This window comes from Phragmites australis, chromosome 5, assembly GCF_958298935.1.
Source record: "Phragmites australis chromosome 5, lpPhrAust1.1, whole genome shotgun sequence".
Classification (NCBI taxonomy): Eukaryota; Viridiplantae; Streptophyta; class Magnoliopsida; order Poales; family Poaceae; genus Phragmites; species Phragmites australis.
The window spans coordinates 15,713,096-15,736,485 of NC_084925.1; positions in this window are offsets into that span (position 1 = coordinate 15,713,096).

The window sequence follows — 23,390 nt, forward strand, 5'->3', positions numbered from 1 at the left end:
CACTTCCTTGGTTTATAAGATAAGCCTCCATATGTACCTTCCAATACAAAAAATCATGCCCATCAAAGAAAGGAAATTTTTCATGTCTCTCCATGTTGCCTACTGTGAGATCATATGATGAAAAATTGGTTTGATTGATGAAACTGGCAGAGCAAAGTGATTTAGCATAATGACATTTGGTTGATGTTCATGAGTTGCTAAGATATGCTTGGATAGCATAGTTGGTTTGATGCGCTATCATTAGTTGGGTATGCTGATGTTAGTGTGTTGGTTTTTCTTGGAGTTTGCATGGTCTTGCTTGAACTGATCATGAGTCAAGTTGGGAAGGATTTGTGCTCGTACTCAATTGTTATTTGATTCATGTGCATGTGTTGCTCGAAGGTGAATGTGGTTGATGACGGATCGACGAACTAAGTTCAGGGAGAAACTGAGGTTCGCCGACTAGGTTCAGGAGGAACTAAGGTCATGGTGATCAAGGATGTCATGCGGGACGTTCGAGCTGAGAAAACAATGCATATGGATACAAGGCTTCGCAATGGATGCAGGAGGCGATCTGATCATGAGAGAACGTAAAGACTAATTCATTTTCAAGTCAGAGCTGGCACGAGGGAGTCGTGTGGTGGCTGGACTTGACAAGAGTTAGTATCGAAGATGGACTCTGAGTTGGTTATGTATATGCATGTATGCATGGGAGATGTGCATGCGTGATTACGTAGGAGTTGTTGGCTAATTAGGTTAATTAGCGGAAGTTGTTTCTCCTTTTTTGATTAGAGGAGGATAGAGACCAGATTGAATATGACAAGGAGTTGTAGTTTGATTCGGTCATGTTTGTGCATGTGGCTACCTTATAAATAGAGAGGTTTGTTGTATTGGGTAGGTAAGTGAAGAACAGGGCAACACAGAAACTCGAGAGAGAGCTATTTTGGGATTTCATGGAAATCCTAGTTGGATGCTTTGGAGAGGCATCTTGTAAACTCATATATGCAATGAAAATCAAATTTCATGAGTTGATGAGTTGCTGATTCGGAATTTTCTCTCTGTTCTATATTCTGCATGCTCGGTTTTGGTTTTCAATTAATTTCATGTTTTTATGAAGTTTCATCTTGTTTTAATCCATCCAAAACCTTGCTAGAATATCTAGTGTTTGATCTGAGAAAATTTTGAGTGGATTTGGTTTGATTTCGAGTAGCTTTTTGTCAACTCAACTAGATTTTAATCTACTCGATTCTGGTTGATATTGTCTGCTTCGACCAGGAATAATTCTTGATCCACATATCCAATTTACTAAATTCTTATTGTGTTAGTTTTTTACTTGAATCTAGTTTTTGCTGACCAAAATTGAGAGCAATCCAACCCGCAAATCTTTCTCTACATCATTTTTATTAGAGCTTGTGCAATCTGTTTTGAGTGGAATACTGAGTATAAATCGAGTTTCAATTTGGGTGAGTTAATCTTTGAATTTGGTTTCCACAATCATTCACCCCCCTGATTGGGTATTTTTCGCATATTCGATCATACAATTGGTATCAAAGCTTTAATCCTTTCTAATTGATCTTAATCGGTAATTAGAAACATAGCTTCAGATAGGTATTCCACAAAACATTGTGTTTTTGATGGAGCTGATTTTCAGTTCTGGAACGTGAAGATGGAGTCCTACATTCAAGCACAGGGTTGTGCAATTTGGGAAAAGGTCTATAAGCCATATGTGGTCCCTGAGAATAATAAAGTGACAGCATAGAACATGTCTCATGTCGAGGCGAACAGCAAGGCATGGAACCTATTCATCCAAGGCTTGGGGAAGGAGCGACTTCGATCGAGTAATACATCTCAAATCGGCGTACGAGGTATGAAAAGTGCTCTGTGATTATCATGAAAGTTCAACTACTATTAAAGAGGTACGTCAAGATTTACTTAAGAAAGATTACATGCATTTTGAAATGAAGCCTGGTGAGTCATTAGATGATTTCTTTGCTCAGTTTAATAAAATTCTTAGTAATTTGCGTGCTGTTAATATTACATATACTGATGCTGAGAATGCATGTCAATTAATAGGAGTTTTAGATATGTCAGTGTGGGAGATGAAAGTTACATCTATTAGAGAATCTACTATCATGAGTTCACTTACTTTAGATGTACTTTATTCTAAATTGAAAACTCATGAACTAGATGTATTTGCTAGGAAGAACGTTAACAAATCAATTGCTTTGGTCTCTCAACCCAGCATGTCTCATCTTGAATCTTCTTCATCAAGTTTTTCATTATCTTCTATATCTTCACTAACCAATGATCAGCTTAAATTGATTCCTGAAGAAGATTTAGCACTACTTTATACTCAGTTCTCTAAAGCATTACAGAATATGCATATGAGGAAGAGAGGAAGTGGAGGTCCTCAAAGATGCTATGAGTGTGGTAATCTCAACCACATTCGTCCCAATTGTCCTAAGCTTGCAGATAAAGCATCAAAAGAGGAGAAGGAGAAAAAGAAGCGATCATTCAACAACAAGAAGAAAAAGAGCTTTCTCAACCGTAAGGTTGTGCATCGAGTTCTTTCAGCGCTCGAACAAGTCAACTTGAGTGACGTTGATTCAGAGAGCAGCGAGGATGACACAACATCTAAGAGCAAGACATTGTGTGATTTGACTGGATTGTGTCTCATGGCAAGCAACAAAGAAAGCTCAACCGAGGATGAACTTGACACTGATGGTAACGAGGTATTACCTACTTATGATGAGCTATCTAATGCTGTTGTTAATCTTGGTACACTCTTAGAGAAACGTAACAAGAAAATCAAGAAACATGATATTTTAATTAAATCACTTAATTATGAAATTGCAAGACTTAAGACTTTAATTCCTGATGATGCTTGCAAGTCATGTGACTTAATTTATTCTGAGCTCACTTCTCTTAGAGATGTTGATGCTTCTACTATTGAGAAACTTAGAGAAGAAACTGAGAAAAATGAGAAACTTGATGTGTAAATTGCAAACATGTTAAAAATGCAAGTTGTTCAACGTCTGATTTGCATGATTCAATTTTTTGTTCTAATTGCTCAATTCTTGAATTGAAGTTGCATGATGCAAATACTAGAGTTTCTCAAATAGCTAATAACATGATTACTCATGAGGTTCTTTCATACTCTAATTGTCGTAAACAAAAGAAACCCATGAGTGTTGCTTGTGATAAGTGCACAGCTCTTTCTAAACAGGTTAATTACTTGAAAGGAACTTTAGAATGTTTTTCTAAGGGAAAGCAAAATCTGAACCTGATTTTAGATTCATCAAAGTCAAGTACATGTAAACAAGGTTTAGGTTTTGATCCCTATGCTCATTCTAAGACAAATGCACTCACTATTGTTAGAACTCTTGGCTGTGGCAAATTTGAAACTCTTGTTGGATCTGAACCTAAGAATGTTATTTTTAAGTTTGCTGGATTTTTATCCTCTACAATGAATACAAATGTTGCATCTTCTTCAAAATCCATACATCGGGTAAAGTACACTTGCACTCATTGTGGTAGAGATGGATATTTAGTAGATTTTTGCTTTAGACTAGCCAAACAACAAAAGAAAGAGAAAGTCTAAGGCTACGTCTTATTTGTGAAAGGCACGTGTTATCCCTTGTGAGGTTGTGGCACCTCATTTTATACCTCAGGTGAAATAATCATCACCTTTTACTACTCGTGTAACTCAAGTTGAACCTACTCGAGCTTCTCGAGTCGAGATTACTTGAGTTGCTATTGCTTCTCGAGTTAAACTCACTCGAGCTTTTTGAGTTAAGTCTACTTGGGCTACTCGTGTTTTGCCTGCTTGTGTTGTTAGTCGAGTGACTCAGTACTGGATTCATAAAAGCTTTATTACTAACCCCAATATGGAGCCCTCGATATTTTCTGTTTCCTTGTAGGCTTCTTGAGCAAGGAAGGAGAATATTTGGTTAGTCGATTCCGGATGCTCACACCACATGTCCGGTGATAAAAATTTGTTCTCCCCCCTTGTATGTGCATCTCCTGTTGAAAGTGTTACTTTTGGAGATGCTTCTTCTACCTAAATTGTTGCAAAAGGTACAGTGTAGGTAAATGACATGTTTATGTTCAAGGATGTTGCTTTAGTTGAGAACTTGAAATTTAACTTGCTTTCTGTCTCACAAATGATTGATGAAGACCTTGAGGTGCGCTTTAAGAAAAATGAATGTAAAGTATTAGATGCTTCAGGTGATCTGGTTTTTAGAATCTCACGTTTTGGAAGAGTTTTTAAGGCTAATTTTGATGCATCACCTTCTTCTAAGCTTAGATGTCTCGTTGCTAATGTTTCTAAAGATTTATTCTTTTGGCATCGTAGACTTGGTCATGTTGGTATAGATCATCTCACTCGAGTTAGTGGTTTAGATCCTATTCATGGCAACTTTTACACCTTGATATTGTTGGTCCTTCTAGAGTACAATCTTTTGGAGGTAAATGGTATGTGCTTGTTATTATTAATGACTACTCTAAATAAGGATGAAGCTTTTGGTTATTTTAGAAGTTTAGTTCTTAGATTGTCTGTTGATCTCCCAGGATCTTTGAGAGCTATTAGAAGTGATAATGGAACGGAATTTTAGAATTATTCTTTTGATCACTTTTTGTGCTGACAAATGTATTGAATGTCATTTTTTATCCCCTAGAGTTCCTCAACAAAATGGTGTAGTTGAAAGGAAGAATTGAACTCTGGTCGAGATGGCTAGGACCATATTAGATGAATTTTCTACTCCTAGAAAATTTTGGGCTGAAGCTATATCTATTGCTTGTTATGTTTCAAACCGTGTTTTCTTGAGATCTAAATTGGGTAAAACTTCATATGAGCTACGGTTTGGATATAGGCCTAGTGTTTCTCACTTTTGAGTTTTTAGCTGCAAGTGCTTTATGCTAAAATCTAGAAATTTGGATAAATTTATGTCCAGATCAACAGATGGTATATTTCTTGGATATCTTGCTCATACTCGTGGCTATCGAGTGCTTGTTTTGGAGACTAACAAAATTGTTGAAACCTGTGAGGTTACTTTTGATGAGACTAGTCCTGGAACTAGATCAAGTGATGCAAGTATATGTACACATTTTTAGAGGGAGTTCCGAGAGCATTTTTGTGGAGGATGATGAGGTCGATGAGGATGAGATTTTAATTCCGATGATACAATCAGCTAAAGATCTCTTGATACATTCAATCACTTCAGCTACAGTTGGACATCCTCAAGCTACTACATCATCTGTGCATATTGAAGGAGAAGAAGAGATTGCTTCTCAAGTGACAACTTCTTTGCACATTTAGCAGAGTCATCCATCTGATCAGATGATTGGAGACTTGCATGAGCGAGGCACATGGTTCAGGTTTATTGATTCTAATTCTCATGCTCATTCAGCTTTTGTTGCTTCTTTTGAACCCACAGATGTTTTACATGCATTAACTGATGGATCTTGGATCAATGCCATGCATGAGGAACTTGAAAATTTTGAATGCAACAAAGTATGAAAGCTTGTCGCACCTCCTTCGGGTCATGCACTTATCGGTACTAAATGGGTTTTCAAAAATAAACAAAGTGAGGATGGTGTTGTTGTTAGAAATAAAGCTAGATTTGTAGCTCAAGGTTTTACACAGGTAGAAGGGCTGGATTTTGAGAAAACTTTTGCTTCGGTTGCTAGACTAGAAGCCATTAGAATTCTTATAGCTTTAGCTACATCTAAAGGCTTTAGATTATATCAAATGGATATCAAAAGTGCTTTTTTGAATGGCTACATAAATTAAGTGATTTATGTTAAACAACCATCTGATTTTAAAAATCCTAAATATCCAGATTATGTATACAAGTTGTCTAAAGCTTTGTATGTTTTAAAACAAGCCCCTAGAGCGTGGTATGATAGACTTAAAACATTTTTGCTTGAAAAGGGTGTTGAAATGGAAAAAGTGGACAAGACATTGTTTGTGCTGAAGCATGGTAATGATAACTATTTGTTCAGATTTATGTAGATGATATCATCTTTGGTTGTTCTTCTCATACTTTGGTATCCCTATTTTCAGAAATGATGAGCAGGGAATTTGAGACTAGTATGATGGGTGAACTAACGTACTTTTTTGGACTTCAAGTCAAACAAACCAAAGAAGGTACTTTTGTTCATCAAAGTAAGTATACATGAGACCTACTACGACATTTTGAAATGGAAAACAGCAAGCCGATCATGACACCTATTGGAGCAATAGCAACACTTGATCCTGATGAAGATGGTGAGCCAGTTGATCAAAAGGAATATACAAGTATGATTAGATCACTTTTGTATCTCAACGGTCAAGGCCAGACATACAATTTGTTGTATGCTTGTGTGCACGATTTCAAGCTTCCCCACGTGCTTCACATCGATAAGCTGTCAAACGAATTCTAAGGTATCTTCATGGAACTCAAGATTATGGTATTTGACTTTCTGCTTCTTCATCTATTTAGCTTAAGAGCTTTTTCTGATGTTGATTTTGTAGGTTGTAGAATTCATAGAAAAAGTACATCTGGTACATGTCATTTCTTGAGTAATTCTCTTGTTGCATGGTCATCTAGGAAACAGTCCTCTGTTGCATAATCTACTACTGAATCTGAATATGTAGCTGCTGCTAGTTGTTGTTCACAAACTCTTTGGATAGTTGCTCCACTTAAAGATTATAAGGTTAATTTAGAGAGTATTCCACTTATCTGTTATAACACTAGTGCTATAAGTATTGCTAAAAACCCTATGCAACATTCTTGGACTAAACACATTGACATCAGATTTTATTTTCTTAGAGACAATGTTGAAAAAGGAAACATTGAACTTCTTCGTGTGAATACTGAACAACATTGGCAAATATTTTCACAAAACCTTTGGATTCTTCTCGGTTTGCTTTTCTTCAGGGAGAACTTGGTGTTATTCATCCTATGGAATTGTTTTGAGGGAGAGTTCTTATATCTTGGAACTTGTTGAAGTTTATAAAAATAAAAAAACAATGAAATATGATGAGTATCATATATGATACATATGTGACTTTTGAAGCTAGTGCTTATGCTACATAGGAGTTTTTGCACTTTCATATCTATATGTGTAAATGTGTAGTTTTTGTCAGGACTTTTTAAATCGAATGACAACTTGAATTAAATTTTTTCATGGTTAAACTCTCTTGATTGCTTTGATCTTTGATAAAAATGCTATATGTGAAAGAATCAAATAAATGAAAAAGTGCTGAATAATAGTTGATAGACAAAAGATCAAGAAAGTATGCATTGTCGCACTTCTTCTTTTCGAGACTGCTTATCATTGCACTTTGATATAAACTTGGAAGAAGTCATGTATGACCGTAATCATGGTCTTAAGCTTCTGATTGTCTTATTAACATAGGCTTGGCATGGTTGGATAGAATAAGGCTAATGGTGCATATAATTCCTTGTAAAAGAATATGAGAAGTTCTTGACATCAAAATTGACATCTTGTTATATGTCTTTTTAATCAAAACAATGACATACTTTGGATATTCATGTTTTTGATAGCATATAAATTGAGCATTTGAGTGATTGAGATTGGGAGACCATGCCTTGCAAATAAATTATTAGTTATACTTGATAAGTTGTGCTCACACTATATTTTTACATGTGTAGATGGGTTAGTGCAAGTATTCTTGATAGTGTGGCTTGGTCGAGTATTTGTTATATATGTGGATGATTTTTGATGCTCATTGAAATGATTTAAATAATAAGACTTGATTCTGTCTTTTGAATTTTTGATGAAATCATTACCAAAGGTGGAGAGGAAGTTGCTCATTTTCAAAGGGAGTTACAAAAAAATTTGTTCAAAGGATTTTTTATGATCTTTTGATTTCACTTTGTGTTTGATTTTAAAATCAAATCATGTATGTTAAAAGGTTACCAATGTTCACATGAGGGTTACCAATATTTTCATCAAGGGGGAGATTATGAGATCATATGATGAAAAATTGGTTTGATTGATGAAATTGGCAGGGCAAAGTGATTTACCATAATAACATTTGGTTGATGTTCATGAGTTGCTAAGATATGTTTGGACAGCATAGTTGGTTTGATGCGCTATCATTAGTTGGGTATGCTTATGTTAGCGTGTTGGTTTTGCTTGGAGTTTGCATGGTGTTGCGTGAACTGATCTTGAGTCAAGTCGGGAAGGAATTGTGCTCGTACTCGGTTGTTATTTGATTCATGTGCAGGTGTTGCTTGAAGGTGAACGTGGTTGATGACGGATCGACAAACTAAGTTCAAGGTGGAAATGAGGTTCGGCGACTAGGTTCAGGAGGAACTAAGGTTGTGGTGATCGAGGATGTCATGCGGGACGTTCGAGCTGAGAAAACAATACGTATGGAGACAAGGCTTCGCGATGGACGCATGAGGCAATCTAATCATGAGAGAACTTGAAGACTAATTCATGTTCAAGTCAGAGCAGCCACGAGGGAGTCGTGTGGTGGCTGGACTTGAAACAAGAGTTAGTGTCGAAGATGGACTCTGAGTTGGTTACGTATATGCATGTATGCATGGGAGATGTGCATGCATGATTACATAGGAGTTGTTGGCTAATTAGCTTAATTAGCGGAAGTAGTTTGTCCTTTGGTGATTAGAGGAGGATAGACACTAGTTTGAATACAACAGGGAGTTGTAGTTCAATTCGGTCATGTTTGTTCATGTGGCTACCCTATAAATAGAGAGGTCTGTTGTATTGGGTAGGTAAGTGCAGAACAGGGTAGCACAGAAACTCAAGAGAGACCTATTTTGGGATTTTGTTGAAATCCTAGATGGATGCTTTGGAGAGGCATCTTGTAAACTCATCTATGCAATGAAAATCAAGTTTCGTGAGTTGATGAGTTACTGATTCGGAATTTCAAGTTTCGTGAGTTGATGAGTTGCTGATTCTGAAATTTCTCTCTGTTCTATAATCTACATGCTCAGTTTTGGTTTTCAATTAGTTTCATGTTTCTATGAAGTTTCATCTTGGTTTAATCCATCCAAAAACCTTGCTAGAATATCTAGTATTTGATCTAAGAAAATTTTGAGTGGATTTGGTTTGATCTCGAGTAGCTTTTTGTCAACTTGACTAGGTTTTAATCTATTCGATTCTGGTTAACACAGTCTGCTTCGACCAGGAATAATTCTTGATCCACATATCCAATTTACCCGATTCTTGTTGGGTTAGTTTTGTATTTGTATCTAGTTTCTGCTAAGCAAAATTGAGAGCAATCCGACCAGCAGATCTTTCTCTACATTGTATTTATTAGAACTTGTGCAATCTATTTTGAGTGGAATACCAAGTATAAATCGAGTTTCGATTTGGGTGAGATAATCTTTGAATTTGGTTTCTGCAATCATTCACCCCCCCGATTGGGTATTTTGCACGTATTCGATCCTACACCTACAGATCACAAAATCAGTTATGGTCAACTAATGATGTACCCGGCTCGGATACCAATTGTAGGACCGAACAAGGTGACTAGAGGGGGGTGAATGGCGCCTCACAAAATTTCTTGCAAAACTTGATAGCCTTCTCCCACTTGATCATCCAACGCTCCTCAACAAAAAAGAAAGAAGAAAGTGGAAGCAAAACGAGAGAAACAGCAGAGAAACTTGCAACCTTGTGACTCTACGGATATAGTATGAACACGAGGTCCAATATAAAGTCAATCCATGATCCTTAGCACAAAAAGCTTAAAACTTTACAAAGAAGACTAAAAGATGGGCACCGGGCAAGAAAGATCTCAAAGTTGATGACTTAAAGGCAAGGCAATGCAATACCCAAATTTGAACTATTGTATGCGCATTTTATGCCCTTAGCAACAAGAAGATCAACCTCGCATGGTGCTGAAAATTTCAGCTCAAAAGGAAAAGACGAAAATCACAAGCCAAAAGACAAACTCGCAAGGATACGCGGAGCCAAAAGAGAGACTAGAAGGAGGTGAGCATGAGCGAATGGAGAGACTTGTACTTCATTAATCTCATAGGTCAGCCCTATTTTAGGCAGATTATAAGAAGTTTTTCCTCTCCAAAAGCTCTAACCTTTTACAAGTCTAAGCCTATCCTCTCCTCTCCTATAAAGCCAATCTCTTCGATCTCAAATGGCTGGCTCAAGGGTAACCACCAGCCAACCACTTCTATTTATTGATCTAGAGGGGTTGCTTAACCCTTAAGCATCATTGTCCCCAAATTACCCTTTGCTAACAATGGTCTCTCACCTACCACAGGGGCATTTTGGTCCAAATTTTGCTCCGTCCATCGAACGGCCTTGACACCTTCACGACTCAGCTTCCTCTCGACACTAGCTTAGCGATGATACCACGTGCACTCCATCCTTCCATGGTTTTGAGGCCAAACAGCGAAATCGCCTTGCACGTTTCTCAAAGCGTGACTTATCGTTGCTTGACTTGCCCTGAAGCAAGCATCCCGATGTTGACACGTATATTCCATCTTGTGATCTTGATTGTCGGCAAGTCTTATCCCACTCTCGATCCCTCGGGCCGCCTTGTCACTTGCACCGGCATCCCTTTCGCTTGACTTTGTCAACACACCGTCTTCGTCAACCTTCATCCCATGCCTTGCTTGGTCTTCATGTGTGCAGCTAGGATCAACCTTGACTCCGCCCGGCCTCCTTGATTGTCCGGTACCAAGTAACCCACTTGGCCTTGATCACCTGCCGTCGACTGTCAAGTTGCCTCCAACACCTGCATATCAATAGACAAGCAAACATGTATCTCCAGAGCCAAGTAATATCATCACATGTTAGTCCAAATCAAATCCCAATTGAGAAGAACAGACGTGACACAAAATGTGAACACCGGATGTTTCGGTGAGTTCTTCTGCTCCAGGCACACACTTCAGCCTCTTTGGAAATATTAGTCCGGTGCTTAGCCATGCACACACCGAACCATCTGGCGTTTGATTCAAATTTTAATGCTAGAAGACCTTCTCTATAGAATTTAGTCCAGTGCTCATATCGGTCATACACCAAACTATCCAGTGAGATCAAAAACCTACACACCGGATTGTCCGGTGAGTGAAAACCTTCTGCATCGAACTAACTCCAATTTCTTGCAACTTTGGTTAGACAAGATTATTATTGCAGTACATACCTATGCATTGGCAATCAAACAAGCACTTAACCAAATCCACACATTGTCAATCACTCATCACAAAGCATAAACCAAGACACATCTCTACGTGGTTTCTCAAGTGTAATGATGTATGTATATTTGGATAGGTACGTAATGTATGCATAACTATATTGTATGACTGACTTGAGTTAAATTCAAGTTTCTGGATGTATATCTGTGTTCTTGAATATGATGACGGCAGCCAAATCCTGACATTGCTTTAGGATGTCGTCCATCAAAGTTATGTTCTGTTCCGTTGAATGAGATCTATTGAAGTACTCTCTGTTTGAATGCATGCCTCTATTCTGAAAGTCGATCTCTTCTTGTATAAGTCATTAGTGATGGGTATCCTTATCACCCGTCATTAATGTTAAATAATTAGTGACGGGTGTCCTTATAACCCATCACTAATGTTGAGTCATTAGTGACGGGTGTCCTTATAACCCATCACTAAATGTTGCCTTGGCGGCTCCCTAATGGGGTCACTCATTAGTGATTGGTTGTTGTGAGACCAATCATAATAGCTCACTCATTAGTGACAGTTGTCCTTATAACTCGTCACTAATGAGTGATATTTACTGTTATTTTATTCAACGATCAGCATGACCAGATAGTGTCTGTCTGCCGTGGCTGCTCAATGAAGGGGCGATTTTTTTAGCGATCCTATTGAGGCCAAATCAAATCTCGATGATTTGAAGTTGGTGTCTGTCTCTGGCCTTTGAAGGTTTGCCTCCTCCCTCTCCTCCTCCTCTTGCTCATATATGCATGGTGGATTCTAGGGTTTGGGTTAGAATCAACAATTTTGCTCCTTCTCTCAGATCTTGATGTATGTGGATTGTCCCCCTTAGCGTACATGAGTAAACTACATCTCCCGTTCGGGAGTGTTTGATTATAAATATGACTTGGCAACTTGTTATATTTATAAAAAGATGCATGCTCCCAAATTGTCCACGCACTTTGGATAGTTAAAGGATATGTTGCTCGAGTAGTAGGTTTTTGTGCTCTTGTATGGTTCTAGAGAGAATTTCGGTAGCGTCTCCCTGTTGTTCTCCAGATACACACCCTCTCAGTTCGTTGTTGAGGCGTGTATTTGGAGAACAGCGGGGAGGTGCTACCAAAATATTCTTCAGAACTATACAAGAGTATGGAAACCTACTCAGGCCACATATCCTTGAATGGGATTAGGACCTATCTTTGCCTATTATAAATTAGCTAGGATCCTTCACCATAGATAACATGTATCATATTTGGATGTTAATTGTTGTCTCGATTATCACTAGAACAGACGTACACACTTAATTAGTTAAATTGAGTTAGAATTTTTGTACTTATTCTACCTTCTCTATCATTTCTATTTATAATTAATATTTTTCAATTTCAGATGGTGGACCGAAGTTGGATGTACCTTGATTTCCGTACTTGTAATGAGTACATAAGCGGGGTGAAGTCTTTCTTGAGTGTCGCAGTGGCGGATATGGAAGGTCGGGGTAAAATGGCAATTTGGTGTCCATGATGTGATTGCTAGAATGAGAAGAAGTTCCCAAAACCTGACAATGTGTACGATCATTTGTTAAGGTATGGATTCAAACAGAGATATCATATTTGGAACAAACACGGCAAGGAAGACCTTAACGAAGGGGAAATGGATTAGGTCCTCCCAGATAGCAGTACGGATCAAGGACTCCCGCTAGCTGGTGATATGGATGATTATCTCAGGGACGCAGACATATTAGGATTCAATGATGACTATCTGGATTTCGTGGAGAATGTGGACCAAATGGTGCGTGATGCTAAGGGGCACGATGAGTATAGTGATGGTGAGTTTTCCAAATTTCAGGAACTGGTGCGAGACTCGAAGACACCATTTTATCTTGGTTGTTAGGAGAAATACATGTTGTTGTTTACGGTGCTTATACTTTTGCAATTGAAGGCAACCCATCGTTGGTCCGGTAGGAGTTCTAAAGCATTATTGCATCTGCTAAAGGACATGCTACCAAAGGGGAACAAGGTGCCTAAGACCGTCTACAATGAGAAGAAGATAGTTTGTCCTTTGGGATTGGAGGTAGAAAATACACATGCATGTAAGGAGGGTTGTGTCCTTTTTCATGAAGAGTATGCAGACTTGGATCAATGTCCTATTTGTGAAACCCATCGATACAAGCGTAGAAATGACAATGGTGACGTGGAGGAAGGCAGCAAGAGGAAAGGCCTCCTAAAAAGGTGATGTGGTATTTCTCTGTAATTCCCCATTTGAAGCGTTTGTTCTAGAACAAAAAAGAGTCTCAATTGTTGCAGTGGCACAAGGAGGGTCGTAAGAATGATGCAATGATACGACACCTCGCAGCTTCAGCTCAGTGGTGAACCATTGATTCCACATTTGGGTGGTTCGCTAAAGAATTAAGAAATATTAAGTTTGCTATGAGCACGGATGGCATGAATACATTTGGTAACATGAGTACCTCATATAGCACCTGGCCTATTGTACTGTCTATCTACAACCTTCCACCTTGGCTTTGTAAAAAGCAAAAATATATTATGTTGTCGACCTTAATTCCTGGTCTGAGGCAACCTGGTAACAACATCGATGTGTACCTCTGGCCTTTGGTGGATGCTCTTAAAGCACTCTGGTCTAAAGGCATTGAGGTTTTGGATCAGTACAAGCGAGAATACTTCACCCTACATGCGATGTTGTTTGTCACCATCAATGATCTGCCAGCACTTCGTAACTTGTCAGGGCAGAGTAAAAGAAAAGGTGAAGCTTGCCCCCAATGCTTAGATGATACTAAGAGTATGTGGTTGAATGAGTCAAAGAAAACAATGTACATGCGTCATCGACGTTTCCGTCCAAGGAACCACTGGTACCAAAAAATGAAGTCTCAGTTTTATGGCACAACAGAGAAAGCATCACCTCCAAGGCATTTTAGTGGGTAAGATGTCTATTATAAGGTTAAGGATATCAATATTGTCCTTGGCAAGTGAAAACGATCCTCCACGAGTGATGAAAATGGAATGTGGAACAAGAAATCAGTTCTCTGGGAGCTTTATTATTGGAAATACTTAGACGTTCATCACTGTGTTGACCTTATTCACGTAGAGAAGAATATCTGTGATAGTCTCCTCGGTACAATGCTCAACATGAAGGGAAAACAATAGATCATGAAAATGCACGAGCTGACCTTAAAGAAATGGGCTTAAGGCCGGAGCTTGATGTCAAGGATATGGATAAAGGGAAATTCCTACTCCCTTCTTGCATCACCCTATCCAAGAAGGAGAAAAAAGAATTTTGCGAGTTCTTGCACGGTGTGAAAGTTCCCTCCAGTTACTCGTCCAACATTAGAATACTTCTTTTGGTGGAAGAGCTAAAAATGGTTGCCGGCATGAAAACTCATGATTGTCATGTGATTTTGACGTAGATGATTGAGGTTGGAATTAGCAACCTGTTGCCAATTGGTGTTCGAGAGGCTATCATGAGCCTATTCTTTTTTTCAATGCAATTGGTTAGAAGGTACTCGATCCGGAAGCACTAGGGGAGCTAGAAAAAGACACTTCGAGACTCTATGTCTTCTCGAGATGTATTTCGTACCATCCTTTTTCGGTATCATGGTCCATCTCATAGCTCACCTTATGAAGTTGATTTGTTTTCTTGGCACTGCGTTCCTGCATCAGATGTATCCATATGAGCGAGATTCATGGGCGTTCTCAAGTCGTACATAAGGAATGGAGCTTTTCTTGAGGAGTGCATCGTGCAGGGTTACTCTACAAAGGAGGTAGTAAAGTGGTGTGTTAATTACATGGACCCAGATAACCCAATCGGTGTGCCTCATTCTCACCATTAGGGTAGGCTCGCAGAGCAAGGAATTCTAGGGAAACATGTACTCCTGAGCCGAAGGCATATGACAAAGCTCCTTTCCTCGTGTTGCAACAAATGAGCGAAGTGTCCCCATATATCAACGAGCACAAGCAGTTGCTTTTTCAGGACAATCCAGGGCGAACCGAAGCTTGGCTTGCGAAGTAACATATGCAAAGGTTCAATACTTGGTTCCGAGATCGAATCAATCAATCAAGTATACCTACAAGTGATTTGATCATGAAACTAGCAGCAAGCCCCATATACACAGTTACAACATATGAAGGGTACAGTATAAATGGTTACACATTTTACAGTGTTGTCCAAGATCAGAAAAGTACATACCAGAACAGTGGTGTCTGTATAGATGTTTATGATAACAACATGCACATGAGCACATACTACGATCAGATAGAGGACATATGAGAACTGGATTTCTTGGGATTCAAGGTACCCCTGCTTTGGTGCTATTGGGTACACGGGACAAAGAGCATTACATAAGACAAGTACGGATTCAGTAGCGTTAATCTCAAACTTGTCGGATATATGGACGAACCTTTCGTACTCACTAAACAAGTTGCCCAAGTGTTTTGTGTGATTGACATGGCAAATAAGAAACTTTATGTGGTTCTCGTTAGGAAAAGATGTATCATCGTAGTTGAAAACATGGTTGATGAGGATGAGTACAATCAATTTGATGAAATCCCCCCTTTTGCTACTGCAATCATGCCACAGGTTGCACAGAACGAGAAGACTCCGTACCTATGTTCCAACCATAATGAAGGGATCCATGTAAAGAAAGCAGGAAAATGGTTGCCACATGCCAAATGATTTTCAATATAACCTCAAATTTCTAATATTCAGTTAAGTCTGAATTTCAATGTAACCTCAAATTTGTAATATTTGCAATATTTAGTTAAGTCTGTATCTCAATTTAACCTCAAATTTGTGATATGTTTGTAGGAGAAGACGACTGCCAAATCCTGACTTTGCTTAAAGATGTAGCTAGTATACAGATAAATTCCTTAGTAAAGATATAGATAGTGACGGGTAATTTACCACTCATCCCTAATGATCAAATGCCAGGACGGAGAGACCTGATCATTAGTGAAGGGTCGTATCTATAACCCGTCACTAATTATATGTTTATAAATAACGGGTCCAGGAACCTTAGCCTCTAATTTACACATCCTAAGTTTCCTCCTTGCTGCCGCACCCACCGCCCTGCTCCTCTAATCCAGCGTCGTCTATGGCCGCCAACGACAAGGACCTGGCGTTGTCGTCCTCAGTGCCAGCCCCCATCGAGGACTACATCGATTGGGACCTCTTGATGGTGGAGGCGGAGTAGGAGGATGAGAAGGAGAAAGTGATTGCCAATGATGAGGTGATCGCTCGCATCATCCATGAGGCGGAACTCATCAGTGAAGCCGAGGGAACGACGGAGGCCATTGTCAGTGACAAGGCCATCGCACACCTCTTGGTGGAGGAAGTAGAGATGGGCAGGGACTGACACCGACGATGGTGAGGAGGAGGAGGAGGTTGAGGAGATGGGCGGCGACTCTGACACTGAGGAGGAGGAGGAGGAGATGGGCCACAACTTTGACATTATGGACGACGACAAGAAGGAGGAGGATGAGGAGATGGGCGGTGACTCTGATATGACCAAGGAAGACAGGAGGAGGAGGAGGAGGAGGAGGAGGAGGAGGAGGGGATGGTCAGCGTTGGTGGCAACTCCGACAATGACACTGATGAATCGTAGTCTATTACTTACCTAGGTTTATGGTGGTAATCCGAATTTAGCAATTTGTCTTTAGCACCCTTCTTTTGTAGTCGGGATGGGTTTTTTTGTGTGTAATCCGAATCTTCTTTTGTAGTGATGTACTTACTTATCATAAATTAATGAAAAGGTAAGTTAATTGGAAAAGTGTGTGATATTAAGAATGCATGTGAGACAGCTAATTGAGTACATTTTTCTCATCATCGGATTATCCTGCTGCCAAATCCTGACTTTACTTCAGGATGTAGCCAATATACATGTAAATAGAGGGATGATCACATTAGTGATGGGTGATAATATCACACGTCATGAAAGAGGTTATTAGTGATGGTTGAATTTACCACCCGTCACTAATTACCAACTCCCAATGACAGGTGGTAAATCCATCCATCACTATGATCTGATCATTAGTGACGGGTGGTAAATTCATCCATCACTAATGATATGTTTATAAATAATGGGACTAGGAACCCTAGCCTCCGATTTTGCCTAAGTCCCACCGCGCCCGCCGCCCATTCCTCCTCGCCTCATTCTCCCGGTCGTCCCCGAGGCCACCACCGTCTCTCTGCCGTCCCCATCCCCCTCCCCGACGTCGTCTTGCCCTGCACCCTCATCCCTGACTACCCCAATGTCGAGGACCCCATACCACTGTTGCCTCTCCCCTGATGAGCACCATGACTCCGAGGAGCCCACGCCACCGTGCTCTGCGTCGCCATCGTCCTCATCCATCAAGGTAGGCCTCCCGCTGTCCCCTCCTCACCGACGCCTGTCGCCATCGTCCTCAAGCGCCATTATGAGTTACTTCTGTGCATTTTTCCATACTTTGTGTGCCTGCGGTGAATGCAATGGTATGTCGCATTATATTACTCGATGATGACAACGGCTAAGTGAGTATGTGTGTGGCAGCGTAGTCTACTTAGGTGCGACAATATGAACTTAGCAGTTTAGCACAGATGAATTAGGCGTGCTGTTATCTTACCCATTTAACACTTACTATTCAATACTTAAACTCTTTGTGTTCCTAATTTTGACCCATGAGTTGTGATTTCTATGTGGTATTTATGGTAATATAGGAGATAGAGGGTATGTGAATCAATGGTTAGCAGTTTAGCACAACCATGTAGAATTTTTGCTTTTCAATGTACATAATATGGTGGCTGCAGTGCATGCTGTTCTCGGAAATGATCTAAGAATTAAGAGTGCGCTGTCACACATACCGATGATATGAGATAGCCAATTTGGCGTTTGGATGGTGACATCAGTCATAACCCACTTTCTGAGAGTAAAACTTGATAACATAAATATGTTTTTGATGTTTATATGCTTGGCATATGCAATGTCCATGTTTACCTATTTTTATTCTTGCTTATGTTCAGTCTTGATAGCACACATTAATTATTATTCTTGTTTATCTGCTGTTGTATATTATTGTCACTAATGTATGCATATTGCAAAAAAAGTTCATGATGGTTAAAATTAAATTTGTTAGAAAATCCCAAAAAATGAATATAGGTTGTGTAACCTATTACGTCATCTCCCATTCGGGAGTGTTTGATTATAAATATGACTTAGCAACTCGTCATATTTATAAGAAGATGCTTGCGAATTGTCCATGTACTTTGGATAGTTCGAGGATATGTGGCCCGCGTAGGTTTCTGTGCTCTTGTATAGTTCTAGAGAGAATTTTGGTGGTGTCTCTCTGTTGTTCTCTGGATACACACCCTCTCAGCTCGTTGTCGAGACATGTATTTGGAGAACAGCGGGGAGGTGCTGCCAAAATTTTCTCTAGAACCGTACAAAAGTGTGGAAACCTACTCGGTCACATATCATTGAATGGGATTAGGACCTATCTTTTCCTATTAGAAATTAGCTATGATCCTTCGCTTTAGATAAGAAATACATCATATTTTCATAAATTCATATAAAAATTAGTTACTAAGACTTAGAAAATTGTATCTGCATATTCGTATCTACTAGATGTCTACCAACGAGTCATCGAGATCCTCTAATGAAGCACATGCTCCCAGTCAGACGTCTGCACAACTAGGTCCCAGTAGAGCAACAGTACGAAAGGCAAGGGCACAAGCAAAGTGGCCGACTGAAAAGATTACTGTCACGAAAATTGATGATGACAGCCTACCTATGGAGAAAAAGACCCTGCATATGTTGCGGAAGCTCGCAGACCTTAATGCTCAGGAGAGGGTGCCATTGACCCTTCTGAAGTTTGATGACCTCAGTGTGGATCAAAAGAATGTCTTGTTCAATGATTTTGTAAATACGTTTCTGGAGTTCCCGGAGAACATGAAGGTGAAGGCTTGCAGGGTTGCTATGAAAATGATCGCAAACTTTGGAGAAGTCACAAGAACACGCTTGTGAATGAGTATATGGCAAATGAGTTGGAGTCCTTCAGCAAGTACTCATATATTAAAAGAGAGGATTGAGAAACTTTTGTGGCGTTAAAGAGCTCTGAGATGTTCCAAATGGAGAGTTCAGCAAAGAAGCAGCTTCGAGCAAAGAACAATCAGAATCACAACTTGGGCACAGGTGGGTACATGGGGAAAAGGGCTAAATGGCAGGCGGAGGATGCAAAGTTAGCCAACAAAAGCCACGAGAATCCTTGGTTACAATTCTTGGGATGATTGCAATCGTATTTGCGTGTGAGGGGTATGCTATCAGATAGTGGAGAAATCACCTTCAAATCCAGGGAAACTGAGACAATTGCTCAAAAGGTGAAAGAAATAGCAACCCACTCCTCCAAAGGTTCATTCACCGGGGTCAAGGAACATGACGTGCTCTCCACTGCACTGGAAAATTCTGAGCACCCAGGTCGCGTTTGAGGCGTGCCCAGCTCCTAGGGCTAGAAGTTAGGCTTCCCTGAACACGTCAGGATGTATAAGAAGAGGAAGAGGTTGGTCCCAATAGATGTGGAAGCATTGACCCAGTCAATCAGGGAGATCGTTTATCAAGATGTGATGTAAAGGTTAGGGAGTTGTAATTCCTAGTGCACCAGCGGGTGGTAGCCCCATTGCTGGACACAAGAGTAGTCAAGCCTCTAGGGAGGTTGAATAACCTATCTTCTCTCCATCAATGCAGCCCAATACGATAGACCTTCTTGGTGGGCCCATGCCATGCTCGCTGGTCATAAGACATGGAGGCTACTATATTGAGGTTGCAAAAGGCTAGGTGCATCCAAATGTCCAAGTGTTACATACGATCCTAATACGTCCTGGCTACGCTATGGTCTTCATGGATTTTATACATGCCAATACCATGGACATAGATTTGCTCGTCCCCCCTAATGATGAGATCCAAAAACTGAGTCAAGCTCGTCTTCAAAGGATCCAATGGAAGAGGGGGGACATCGTGGTGGACACGTTTTCTAGGAGCGATCTGCCTAGATGTTCAAGTCCCCTACCCCAACCTCAGCCTTGAGATGTGCTAGTTGTGTCACTTGCCCGCTCTGCCATCTATAGTTAAGCAACCTAAGGGCAGCCCAGAGAAGAAGAAGAAGCCTTTTCCCACTCCGTCATCTACAAATAAGCAACCTGAGGGCAGCCCAAAGAAGAAGAAGAAGAAGAAGAAGTCGAGGCTAGGGTCCAAGAAGCAGCTACCAAAGAAATCTAAGTCCTCTGGTAAGGACTCAATCACCGAGAAGCATTGGATAGGGGAAGCTTGGACTAAAGCAAACCTAAAATTCATGCTTAGGAAGCCCTTGCTGTTGGTAGATCCACTTCGGCGGGCTGGACAACCTTGTGTTGAGTTGCATAATTACTACCTACAAGGTTGTAGGGAGAAGAAGGTTTCCATTGTCTTATATTACCAAAATCGTCACTTCTTGACTGGGGACGGCTACTTCCTCGTGGGCTTCAACGACTTCTACGACCTCTTCAGCCTCGATGGTCTGGATGTAGGGTTATTGCGATGCTTTACATTGTAAGCCTTTTCAAACTAGACGTTCATTAATTATTACCACTAAATTTCCCAATCTAACTAATTTTCTATTTGTAGACACTTGATACAAGAAACAAGGAAGAAAGAGCCCTTCGGATTCCTTGACCCCCAAAATATGATGATTTCTTTGATGGAACAACAAAGGGAATTTGTTGTGGAATATGTGGCTAGGGCAATGAGCCACTTTTTGAAGAGGGGCTACCTGATGGCCACCCACAATATGGGTGGCCATTGGATCTTACTGGTCATTGCCCCCAAGTGGAACTTGGTATGGTACCTCGATTCATCAAGACCAGTGGTGGGACCTAACGGCGAACGAGGACAACGTGACTATACTTTCGTCAAACAAATCATCGATGAGTAAGCTATTTGTGACTTAGGTTACATATTGAACTTTTCAAACTTACACCAAATGTTGACTATTCGATCCCTCTTCGCATGTAGGGCTTTTTACATGTATATGCGGTTTGATCCAAAGTACAATCCGAAGGAGCGCTGCACATTGACACATAAGACCGTGTTCATGGTAAGTGCCAGTAATCATATTTGCAAATACTCTACTACTATATTTTTTCCTTTCGAACTGATGGTTTTTTCCCTCTCCAGTGCCACCAACTACCACTGGGCAACTCCTGCGGATTCTAATTTGCGTGTCACATGCTGCTATTCATTGCAGTAAAGAATATGAAATCCCCAGATGTAGGATAATTGCATACTGTTTTCATAGCTGTTTTTATTCATTATAAATATCTGATGATAAAATGATTTTGCTCACGCTAATTGCATACTTTTTCCATAACTAATTTCATTCACCAGGAATTCAGATTACTAGACGACAACATCGAGGAGTCTGCACTCCAACATTCAAGCACGGATCGCCTCTTTCTTAATCACCGAAGTTGTCTCTTCGAAAGGCGAGTTCTATTGTTCGGAGGCAGAGCTCTGACTTATGTAATTTGTTGTTGCACTTTTGACTTACGTAATTTGTAACTATCTTGATGTGGACTTGTGTCGTTGTATGTTTTGAGGACTTTTGATTATGTAATTTGTTGTTGCATATCTCGTGACTTGGTCCCTACAGTGTGGGTATATATCTTGAAATGAATGGTGATTATGGCATGAATGTATCTAGATATGTCTTATTTGTAGGAGAAGACGACTGCAAAATCCTAACATTGCCTCAGGATGTAGCCAGGAAACAGGTAAATCCATTCGGGGGATGAGAATATTAGTGATGGGTGGTAAATTCACCCGTCACTGATGACCGAGTCCCAGTAGCAGATAGCTTTCCAACCCATCTCTGGAACTCAGTCATTAGAGACGGGTTGGAAAGATACCCATCACTAATGACTCATAACACCCCGTCGCTGATGACTCGATCAACAGTGACGGGTTGTAGCTACCCGTCACTGGTTCTAGATAATTAGTGATAGGTGGTAAATACACCCGTGACTAATGACTCGGTCACCGGTGACGGGTTGTTGTTAGCACCCGTCATTAATGATAGAGTCCTAAAGACTGGTTGGAAATCTACCCGTCACTAATGACTCAGTAACCAGTGACGGGTGGTAACAACTCGTCACTGATGACTCGGACAGTAGTGATATTTTGTGGTTAACACCCGACACTAATGATCGAGTCCCCGAGATGGGTTGGAAAGCTACCTGTCACTAGGGATTGATAGTGACGAGCAACAGACCTGCTCATGCCATAGGAGACGCATTTTAGTGACGGGTCTCAATTATGACCTGTCACTGGTGATTGTCATTAGTGACGCAATAAGAGTGATGGGTGCAGTAACTATCACTAATGATGGTTATCATCCTTCACTAATGTGCTATTTTGGGGTAGTGTATGGTGCTATTATATTCCTAAAAGTGAAATAATGTTGCTATTATAGTGCTATTAGGTGCAAATCTTGATATGTATGGTGCAATTATGTTAATTATATTCCTAAAAGTGAACCCAATTTGTGTAACCTACATCTCCTGTTTGGAATTGTTTGATTATAAACATGACTTGGTAACTTGTTATATTTATAAAAATTTATAAGAAGATGCTCCCGAATTATCCACGAACACTATAGAAACCCCCATGTTCCTTACGATAATTTTGTTTCCCTAGCAGCGATTTTCTAATTGTAGGGAATATTTCTATCCCTATGAAATGAGTTTTTTCTCCATGAGAAACAAATCTTTCCCAACAGTGTTTTTGCAGTTCGTAGGGAAACCACGGGGTTCACGCCATATCGACACCACGTAGGATTGAATTCTGTGTCCCTATTTTTCCTTCCACGCTGTAAAAATTTCCCCTGCTGCAGAGTGAAAATTTTCCCAAGTGCCCAGCGAAGGGGACTCGCATCCTCTGACATTATGAAGCAATGTCACCGAAATGGACAGTGATTTAAGTCTGGATGAACAGTACCATAACATTATTTACTATAGCAGGCAATCAGGTACTCCCGTTTTAGATCTAGCGGTCGATGAGGGGTTAATGTCACTGCTACTGTTCACCGGTGACATTACTTTAGCAATGTCGAAGGATACAAATCCCAGCGAAGAGATACTAGCTCTCCTCTCTCTAAACAAAGTAGCAAAGGGTACTAGCTCCTAATAAAGATATAACTTTTCCCCTCGTCTCTATTGCACCAACGACGGGGGCTTCCTCCACTTGAT